The following is an 11307-nucleotide window of genomic DNA, read 5'->3' as shown; positions in this document are numbered from 1 at the left end:
AGCCACCTGCGGCCTGTGAGAAGCTGAGTGTGCAGAGGAGACCGCGGGAGGACTCACCGGGAGATTCCCGCAGCCGAATGGGGGAGGGGGAGTCCAGGAGGTGGCGCCAAGGGCGGGAACACCCAGGGAGGTGGCCAGGGGGACGAAGAGTTACAGGTCTCGCAACGACGTGCGGGATCCTTCCCGAATCCCCTCACCTTTATGACCTGGTTTAAGTGTCCCCAAAGGTAAAGGGGACAGAGAACACCGTCTTCACCTTCTAGACCAGGCGATGCAGGTCTTGTCCAAGGCCACTCTGTTAGTGCCCACCTGCCACTGTACCTGGTGACCACCCACTGAACTGCTTAAGCAAGACAGACTCTGCCCTGCACGGTGCTGGAGTCTCAGGTCAGGGTCTCTGCAGGGCGGGGTCCTTCTGGAAGCCCCAGGGAGCTCCCACTTCTGTCTCAGTTCCCAGGGACCCCACTCCCTGGCTCCGGGCACCTTCCTCTGATCTTGACGCCATCAACGTAGGCAGCAGGGTCACAGGCCCCTTCCTCCGTCTGACCTCCTGCGTCCTCTTACAGAGACCCTTGCGATGACATTGCGTCCCCTGGGTAGCCCAGGTGACCCTCTCAGGTTCCATCTGCAAGCCCCTCTGCAGGCCAGGCCACAGATGTGCAGGCTGAGGATCAGCCTGGTGCCCAGAGGTGCTGCTCCCACGCATCTGAGGACGAGGATTAGAGGATTTTGTGAATCGCTGCTGGAGCTGACCCCCCACAGGCCCGGTGGACGGCAGCTCGCTTTAAAAACCGTGACCAAGAGCCCAACGCTCCCCGTCAACCATCTTCCACCATCTTCCTCCAGGCCCGGCCCTGACCCTCAGCCCTGGGCTCCGTGTCCAAGACCCCTGCTTGACAGACGGCTGACGGAACAGGGGATTCTCTCCCGGGATTGCCAGGGCTGGAGCTGACTGGTGGGGATAGCATGGATGGTCAGCCCTGCTGGGGACAGACGCAGCCCCCGGAGCCAGGGAGGGGTGGGACTAGGTGATATGTGGGGAACTCGGGAGCCCAGCAGACCTCTAGGCTGGAGTTGGGGGGTCCACAGAGCGAGGCTGGGAAAAATGACCCCTTCATTCTTACCACCCTCTCATGGAACCGCGGTTGGTTTCCTTCTGCCGTGAGCCCTGGTCACATCCACTGTGATCTGAGTGGGGTCGCAGCAGGGTCATCCGCAGAGGTCACCTCGCTTCACGTCACATCCCACTCGCTGGAGAGAGCTCAAAAGTACTGCTCTGGGGCTGCGGATACAGCTCAGCTGGTGGAGTGCACAGGGTCCTGGGTTCAGTCCCCTGCACCGCAGAATAAAAACAAAACAAAATAATAAAGAATAAAAACAAATAAAAAAAAAAACTGCGTTCTTTAGTTGCTAGTTTAGAGTTACCGTGGTGATTAGACTGGAACCTTCTTTCAACAGATGCCCATAGGCTGAGCTGGCGTGTAGGGGAGGGGGCGCCCCTGCAGGTCCTGCAGCTGAGGGGTCTCTGAGGTCATTTGGACCTTGGGTATTGCTGATGTCCCTCGTGCCCATCAATTCAAGTGTGGAAGCGCTGATCCTAACGTGGTGGGTGGGGCACGCACAGGTGCCCGCTCCTGCCCTTTTCCCTGGGCTAGCGCAGAGCCTGGGCAGGGTCCCTGGCTCCTGTTGCAGAGGGAAGGGCCGGAGGGGACGCACCCCAGCCTTCCATGTCAAGCCTGTGGGTCGCCCGGAGCTTAGTGGGTACAGGGTTTTTTTTTGTTGTTGTTGTTTGTTTGTTTTTTTTTTTGCCTGGGATGACAGGAAAGTTTTGCACATGGAGGGGGTGACACCACAGCACCTTGAACGCGGTCAGCTGAGTCCATGCTGAAAGACGGTGTGAGCGCCAGTCGTGTCTTGTGTATATTATATCACAATAAAACCAAAAAATAAGACAGGAAAAAGAACACGTGGCTGAATCCACAGGAAGGGAAACATCGGGAGTAGCTTCGTTGCAGTGACATCCTGGAAACAAGCTCATTTGATGTGACATTTAACATATTCTATGTTATGTCCCAATTAACACGTTTTACATTATGTTCCAATTGATCACCAGTGCTCTCACCGAGACTAAATCAAGTCTGTGCTTCTTTCTGAAATTGTTCCCTTTGCTTGGAGACCCCCCAGGGGCTGCGCAGACACATCTCGCGGGGGCAGGAGGGACGTTTGCGTGGGCTCGGCTCACGGTGGTCAGCGGCTGGGAAGAGTTTGCCTCTGGACACCGTTTGCTTCCCAAAGATCCTAACTACATGGAACCCTGAGGACCCCCTAGACTCGGAGGACCGGTTGCCATAGCACCCGTGAGCCATGGGCAGGGCCAGCTCCATAATGTGTGGGTTCAGTGTAGGGGAAAGGTGGACACCCGGTCAAAAGGCCTTCAGAGTCTTCAGGCCACTACAGCAGGATGTCACAGCTGCCAGGGCTCCTCACAGATGCCCATGGGCACACCCAGGAGATGTCCCTGGTGGTGACCGAGGGCCACAGGTGCTAAGCTGGAGCTGAGAAGCTAGGAGAGTCCAGGCAGCAGGACGCAGGAAGGAGAGGCAGGGGGTGGCCCACGGTGCCAGGTCACTCCCTGACCCCCACCTGGGCTTCTCTCCCCGCAGGGCTCAGCCTGAGACCCAGCGGTCCCCTGCCCAGCTGGCCTGGCTCTGTGCGGTCTCCGTGCTGCACAGGGGGACATCTGCTGGGCCTTTCCCGAAGAAAGGGACGGCTTGGCCACCCCACCCCAAGTTTCTCTTACTTGGCCTTGAACAGTGCATCGAGTCTGTATCTCTGACAGCCATTTAATGGGGTCAGGGAACACGCATGAGACCCGAAAGCCAGGAGGCTCAACCCCAGTCGCAGGGCCCAGGTCCGGGGTGGACAGGACAGAAATGCTGGTGTGCTCCCTGTGGTCTAGAGCTTTCCATTCACCAGCTCCTACAACGAAGCCGTGTTCAGCTCCATCTACCCCCGGGGAAACTGAGGACAGGAAGCATCCCAGGGCCCAGCAAAAGAGGTTCAGCTGGGCATGTGGCCTCAGTGTCCCCTGTCCCCTTAGCAAGTGACCAAAGTCTCCCCGTCTTTCCTCTCGCCCCTGTGCACACTGCCCCGACAGGCCTAGCCAAGGTAGAAAGTTCACGAGCAAACCTCGGGCCAGGGACACTGCCTGCCCTCTGGCCCTCTGTGGCAGAGCGCTCGCCTGGCACGTGGGAGGCCCTCGGCTGGATCCTCAGCACCACATACAAATAAATAAATAAATAAAGTAAAAAGGCCCATTGACCATTAGAAACAAAAACAAAAAAGCTGCTCTCAGTCAAATTGTCCCTGCTCAGGGGCGCCATAGGCCCTGGGGCTCGGTGGCTTAGAAGGCGGGAGTCCCTCCCCTCGATCCACCACCTGGTGCCACAGAGCTGAGCAAAGCCAGCGGCTGGGGGACAGGGGGCTGCTCAAGCTCTGGTGTGGCCCAAGGGGAAGGGTCAGAGCGGCCACCAGCGACTGAGCACCTCCAAGAAGAGAGGCCAGTGCCAGGAGCCCTGCCCTGCCCAGAGCTGCCCTCCAGCCACCCCCAAGAGCCTCGGAAGGGCTTTCTGTCTCTGAATTTGAAATGGCAGGCATTGTCTGGCTTCTCACACGGATGTCAGAGGCTCCCGGGCCTGTTAGTGTGTGAATCGGAGGACTTTGCTCCTTTATGGTTGGATTATACTCCACTGTCTACACACCCGCCCTCTGCTTATCCATCCACCTGTGATGAACTCTTAGGCTGTCTCCATGTTTGGGGACTTCTGAATGGTGCTGTTGTTCAACAATCTGTTTGAATCTTTGTTTTCAATTTTTTAGGGTCTCTATCTCCCCAAATGACATGGACCTAGGGCATGACATGGTCCTGTGGAAATTCTATGCTTCTCTCTTTGAGGAACTGCCAACCTGGTCCTCGGTGGCTGTCCCACTTTCAACCTCCACCGCCAACGTGCAGGAGTTCCAATATCCTCACGTCCTCCCCAACGGTTGTGATCTCCATTTTTTAGATGATGGCCACCCTAATGAATGTGAAGTGCTGTCTTGTGGTGTTTTAGATTTGCATTTGTCTAGTGGTGGTACTTAAATAAGAATAGATAGCCTAGCACAGTAGTGCACCCCTGTAATCCCAGCGTTTGGGAGGCTGAGGCAGGAGGATCATGAGTTCAAAGCCAGCCTCAGCAATGGCAAGGCCCTAAGCAACACATTACCATGTTGTTTTGGTCATACTAACTCCGACAGGCCTTTTTTTTTCCTTCAGTGTAGGGGCTCAAACCCAGGTCCTCGCTCATGCTAGATAAGAACAGCACCCCTAGCTCTGTACTAAGTCTTGAAATTAGCAAATGTGAGCTGCCCAACTTAGTTGTTCTTCTTCTCCTTCTTTTAAAGATTGTCTTGGCTCCTCTGAATTCCATACAGATTTTAGGATGAGTTCTTCGTTTCTGTAAAAAATACCATTGGAATTTTGTTAGGAATACATTGCATCTGTGAGTTGCTTGCTTGGGTAGCATTTTTATCTTAGTGATATTAAAGCTTCTCGACCAGGGGAACAACATTCCATTTCTTTTGGAGGACCTCTAGATTGTCTTGGAAGGCAGTCTTTTTCTTTTTTTCTTTTTTTTAACCAGGGATTGAACCCAGGGGCACTTAACCACGGAGCCACATCCTTATCCCTTAAAATAAAAATATTAAAGACAGGGTCTCACTGAGTTGCTTAGGGCCTTCTAAGTTGCTGAGGCTGGCTTTGAACTTGCGATCCTCCTGCCCCAGCCTCCAGAGCCTCTGGAATGACAGGCACGCGCCAGCGCAACTGGCTTGGAAGGCAATTGTTAGAAACGGGAATGTCTTCAGAAGTCCTAGGCAGGAATCCCAGTGGTCACATTGAAAGTCCCTGGAAACGACCTGCTTCCTGAATAGAGAGCACAGAATGGCTTCAGAAAAACCACCCTGGGTTAACTCAGCCGTCTGTCCAAGGCCTCTAGTCTGTGGGAGCCAAATTAAAGGGGGAAAATAAAAGACAAAGAAGAAAGTGGTTTCTGAGCCGTTGTCCCCTGTGCCTCTCCACCCTGGTGAGGAGCAGACGTGCAGTACGCAGAAGCAAGAGGTTGTGAGGATCAGGATCACGGCTCAGGCCTCCCCGCGGCTGACCACTTCCCAGGACGCTGCTTCCTGCTCTCGCTCCTGTAATTCCCTCCAGGGCCACGAGATGGCAGCAAGCGCGGGCCGCAGGCCAGGGTCGGGCTCGCAAAGCAGCGAAGCGGGCGGCGGCGGGGACCGGAGGAGAAGCGGTGGGACAGAGGGCGGGTGTGCGCGGGACCTGGACTTGCACCCGCAGCGGCCCTGGAGCCGTGACACGGGCAGGCCTGGAGGAAGAGCGTTCGCGATGCCGAGAGCCAGCGCTTTCCTTCAACAGCCGGGAGCGGGAAGCAGGAGGGACGGGCAGCGCGGGCGGGCGGGGGCTGCGGATGGACAGCGGTGGCCCAGAGGGGGTCTCTGCAGCTGCCGAGGGAACCCCCCCGGATACTAGAGACGCCCCACACAGGACGCACTGGAATGCTCCACGGGCAGAGCCTGGCTCTCGGCGGGTGTGTGACCCCCACCCAGCAAAGTCCCCCGAGCCAGGACACAGTGGGCTGAGGGGAGGGGAGGGGAATGGGGTTAGAAGTGAGGCCCAGGTGGCTGGACTGGGAAGCCCCGGTGCAGGTCCCAGCCCCGACACCTCCTTGCTGATTGACCTTGATCTTGGGCAATGACTTCTCCGGGCCTCGGCTTACCATGGAGTGAGGCTGGGATGGCGTGGTGGTCACTCTTCACTTCCTCTGGAAGCTGCGGCTTTGTAGACCGGGACATTGGTGATGAGAGGTCAGAGGATGCTCTGTCAGCCACCGGGAGAACAGAGGGGCATTGGCTGGATCCTGGGGCGCCTCAAGGTGCACACGCCCAGGTGTGCTACATAAGCCCGTCTTCCTCCTCTTTTAAAAATAAATCTAGTTTGTTTCCAGCTTCCTATTGATTTAAGGTAGAAAAGTCCACCTTGGTTATTCTGCGGGATTTCTTCTCCTGTTATGATGATGATGATGATGATGATGATGGTAGTGGGTCTGGAACCCAGGGCCTCGTGCATGCTCAGCACACAGCTCTGAGCTACATCCCTGACTCCTTCCCCCGACAGCACTTGGTGATCTTGGTACTTGGAGACCACTGAAATGTCCACTTTACTCACGTGGCCTTCGGTGGCCCTTCAGGGGCTTCTCAGCGTTTCTTTTTGCCTCCTGGGACATGGGCCAGGTTGGGCCCTTGTTTAGGGCATGTCTTTGCAATCACCCCTTCCAGGGGGCTGCCTCAGAGTCCTGGTCCCATTTTATCTCAGCACATGGGGATGGCCAATCCCCCTACTTCACATCAGTGGCTCTGGAAGCTCACCCACATTTTCCCAGCCATTTGTTCCCTGTCTGTCTTGAGATTCTGGGAAAACAAAAACAAACAAACAAACAAAAAAAACACCTACGTTCTATATTGGGCAAAAGGAGAAATTAGAAGAAAGTGTGTGTGTGTGGGGAGACTCCTTAAATCACTATTTGAAATACAGTAATAGACTCTTGGGGCTGGAGGAACGTTGGGAGTCTTATTCAAGCTACTCGTTGATAGTTAGGGAAGCTGAGCTCCTGCAAACAAACCCTTGGAAACCCAGGACTAGTTCCTGGGCCTGGAGCCTCTCGGGCTGTCCGTCTCTGGGCTGTTCTAGGCTGCCGTGGGAATCACGTGCCTGATAGATGATCCCCAAATGTACCAGCTTGAAGCGACACTTAGGATCTCACGGTGTTATGGTTTGGATGTGAGGTGTCCCCCCAGAGCTCAAGTGTGAGACACTGAGAGAGGGTTTAGATTGGGTCGTAGCTTCACTTACTCAGCAGATTAGTCCCTGATGGCATTGACGGAGTGACAACTGGAGGTGGTGGGCTGAGGCTGGAGGAAGGGGTTCATGGGGGGCGTGGCTGTGGGGTGTATATTTTGTATCTGGAGCATGGAGTCCCTCTCTGCTTCCTGATCACCATGTAGAGGCTTCCCTCTGCCACACTCTTCCGTGGTGATGTCCTGCCTCCCCTTGAGCCCCGAGAAATGGAGCCGGTCTTCCGTGGACTGAGACCTCTGAAACCATGAACTCTCAAATGCACGCTTCCTCCTCTACAATCGTTGTGGTCAGGTCTTTCAGTCCTAGCACTGAGAAGCTGCCTGACACACAAGTTTCTGTAGACTGGGTATCGGGCACCACCCCCTGGATTCCTGGCCTAGGACCTTCTAGGCCACGATCAAGGTACCCGTGGGGGCTGCCGTCATCTGAACGCTGGTCTAAGGCTGTGGGCAAGTTCTCAGGACCTCCCCTGGGGACCATCACCCCATCCCAGTTGCCTAGATTATTCTTCAGGAGCAAAGTCACCAGGCACAACTTGGAGAGAGGATGGGGATGTGACTGCCAGGAGGCGGCTCATGGGGCCATTTTGGAAGTGACCAACCTCCATTACTATAAAGAGCCAACTGTCATCTGTTCTCAAAACTTAATAATGTCCTTGCACAACGGCTCAAATGAAGATTCCTGGACTCTCCCCCCAGGGCTTCTATTAGGTAAGTCTGGGACAGGGGCCAGAAATCTGTGTCTTTCATAAGAACACAGGTTCTGATTCAGGAGGCCCCGGTGTGTTGCGGGAGTTCTGTGTGGACGCTGTCCTGTGCTGGACGGGCAGGGCTCTGGGGCCTGCATGCCTACGCCCCAGAAATCATGTGTCGAAATCTCAGCCCTCTGGGGCCTTTGGCGGGATTGTGATCACTGGCCTCTACTACACGGTGGGGGAATGAAGACTGGTTTAACTCTTTAGGAGGACATTTTGCAATAGGGGACAAAATTTTGACTCTTCTTAGGGACTTGTGCTGCCTTCGCTCCCACCATGTAAGATCAAGACGCCTACAGACAGGGTGTGCTCTGAGGGCCGCTAACTCCTTTCCTGAGGGCTCCACCCTCAATGAGAAATCTTTTCAGATATACAAGGGATATTATGTCGTACATATAGATATACATACATACATTTTTGGGGGAAAATAAATAAAGTTGTCTGTCCATATATCTTGCTTTCTCTCTCTTTTTTGTACCAGGGATTGAACCCAGGGTGCTCTACCACAGAGCCATACCCCCAGCCCTTTTCATTTTTTTAACTTTGAGGCAGAGTCTTACTCAATTGCTTAGGGCCTTGCTAAGTTGCTGAAACTGGCCTCAAACTTGTGATCCTCCTGCCTCAGCCTCCCAAGTCATTGATTTCTCCTGTTTTTTAAGAGCTCTTACAAATACACACACTAGGAATATTAACCCTTTACCTGTGATCTCTACCGCAAACAACATTTTCTCTCCATTTGTAAATCGTCTTTTGTTTGTGGTCTTTTTTTTTTTTTGGACAAACAAGCGTGTGGATTTCTGTGCAGTCAATTTCTCAGTGCTTACTTTTCTTGCATCTGGATTGTGACTCGCAGTTAGAAAGCCTTTCTCGACTTCCATGTTAGGAAAGGAATTCACCTGTTTTTCTGGTACTTTATGGTGTCATTTCTTGCACTTATTTTGGGATGCAGTCGGAGTTGATTGTTAGATGAGCAATACAGGCAGCTAGCTTTCTCTTCTTCTAATGTGTCGCCAATGATCTAAAAACAGTTCCTCGGAGCCCATCGTTCTTAATAATTTTCTGATTTCTGAAGTTATCGTTGATAAAGTCCCATGGGTGCTCCGTCTGTCCCTGGGATTTCGATCCTCCCACCGGTCTTCCTATCTCTTTGTGTACCAGTAGTGCACTATTTTAACTTATAGGTTTTTTTGTTTTTACTGTTTTCCTGGTTATTCTTGATAGTTTATTTTTCTACACAAAATTTAGTATAGCTTGTCTACAGGGCATGTTGCCATTTTTTTTTTTTTTTTTTTAACTCGGATTGCTTTAAATTTATACCTTGTTCAAGGAAAAGAGACGTTGCTATGGTGCTGGGTTGCCTCATACAAGATCCAAGCGTGTCTTCCTGTACCTCCAACTGTGCTTGTGAGTTCAGGAATGTTCTAGAAGTGTTCCTCCTGTAGGTTTTACAACGTTTTTGTTACATGGATTCCCCAAGTATTTCAGCTTAGTTACTATCATAAGTGGGTTTCCCTACCTTTCTATCTTCTCGCTGGTTATTTGTGCATGTGAAGGCAATTGACTTCCACCATGTTATTTCTATATCTTGCTATTTCATCAAAGCATTTTATTATTTCAGTTTTATTGTTGATGATTTTGTTTTACAGATACACGATCACATTGCTTACAAATGGAGATAACTTCTTTCCAGTTTTTTTTTCTTCCTCCAATAGACTGGGTATCTGATGGCTTGGGGTAAAGCCCTCCCCACAGTACTGGGGTGGAGATGGACTGTACCCCCCGCATGCATATGCTGGAGGCCTGACCCCCAGGCCTTCAGAATGTGGTCTCATTTGGAAATGGAGTTGCTGCAGATGTAATTGATTAATACAAGGTCATATTGGAGATGCTATTCATTTTCTCTCTCTCTCTTTCTCTCTCTCTCGTACTAGGGACTGAACCCAGGGATGCTTTTCCACTGAGCCACATCTCCAGTCCTTTTTATTTTTCATTTTGAGACAGAATCTCACTAAGTTGCTGAGGCTGGCCTTGAGCTTCCCATCCTCCTGCTTCAGCCTCCTGAGTTGCTGGGCTTACAGGTGTGTACCACCGACCTGGTAGTTCAACCCTTAAGATATTAAAACTTTCTTCTGTCTCAATAGTTATTTCTTTCTTGTCCCTTCTTATTCTGCATTTCTTGGTGTGTGTCTTCTGTCTTTTTTTCTTATTACATTAGCTGGTGTTCTGCCTACTTGATGATTTTTTAAGCAAGGTTTTGATTTATTAATTAGATGTACTGTTTTCTATTCTCTACCTCATCAATTTTTGCTTTTAACTTCATTATTTCCTTCTTCAGCCTCTTTTTTAGAATTTCTTGTCCTTTTTCCTGGCACTCTGAGCTGGGAAATTTTCCTTAATCGATTATCATCCTCTATTCTATGGATTAAAGCGTTGAAGGCTTATGTATTTCCCTCTAATCACTGCGTTAAGTGTGTCCCCAGATTGGCAATATTTGAATTTTTATTATTCTTTAGACATTCTGCAATTTCATTTTATGGTTTCTCCTTTATCTGAGAGTTGTTTAATAAAAATTTTAAGCATTTTTAGCTGCAGATACCTTTTATAAAATTTCTTAATACTTTCTCCTTTTACTGAATTAAGACATGAGGATGTCATTTGTTATTTGTGTGTGTGTGTTGGGAGGCCTTTGATGAGTTCTAGTGATTTTTCCAGGTTTTCTTGACAAGGTGTGTCCACTACCTGGACTAGAGTCCAGCCTGCCTCTCTACGGTTCCCTGTGGACACATTGTTCAGGTCTTTCACTTGCGCGTTTCCTCTGGCTCCCTGGACCACCTTGTCCTGAGGGTGGGCTCTTGAACCCTCCTGTGCTCATGGCGGTTTCCGTGTCTCCATGCATCTCAGGGCTTTGCTTTATGAGTCTGTGGCTCCTGGGCTGTTGCTATGGTGAGCAGCTTCTCAGAGAGGTGACTATAGTGTGGCCGATCCCTTCAAGGAAACAGCTAAGAACTGGTTTGTCCGACAGAGTCACATGTCAAAAGCTTGGCCCCGTGGATGCCTTTAAAAATATTCTTGCTATGGTTTATGGTTCACGGTCACTGAGTCTCTCCCTTTGCCTGATTCATTCATCTCTGCCCTCTCAGCACCCGACGTAGCCCAGGAAACACCAGATTCTCTCCTCAGCCAGTGTAGACAGGCTCGGCCGCTCGGACTGGCCCCTCTGGAAGGTGCGCTGGGGTCTAGGCGGGCGGGAGCCAGCCAGGACATAAGGTGAAAATCCTGGAGCTGCCTCTCCAACCGCCACACCCTCTGCCCTTTCCTAGCTGACATCACCCAAAATGTCACTCAAAACTCATGGAGCTGTAACTGTAGCTTTTTCAAACATTCTGAAATCGTAGTCCTTGGGCAGTCCTAAATAAATAAATAAATAAATAAAGATCTGGGGTGGAGCTCAGGGCTGGGGTGCTCGCCTCGTGTGTGCAAGGGCCTGGCTGCATCTCTAGTACCTAAGAAGAAAACACGGGCGCACGTGCACACGCACACACACACACATCACCACACCTAGCCTTTCACTGACTTGGGCAGG

Source organism: Callospermophilus lateralis, chromosome 1 (genome assembly GCF_048772815.1).
Source record: "Callospermophilus lateralis isolate mCalLat2 chromosome 1, mCalLat2.hap1, whole genome shotgun sequence".
Classification (NCBI taxonomy): Eukaryota; Metazoa; Chordata; class Mammalia; order Rodentia; family Sciuridae; genus Callospermophilus; species Callospermophilus lateralis.
Note: the sequence above shows the minus strand (reverse complement) of the source record.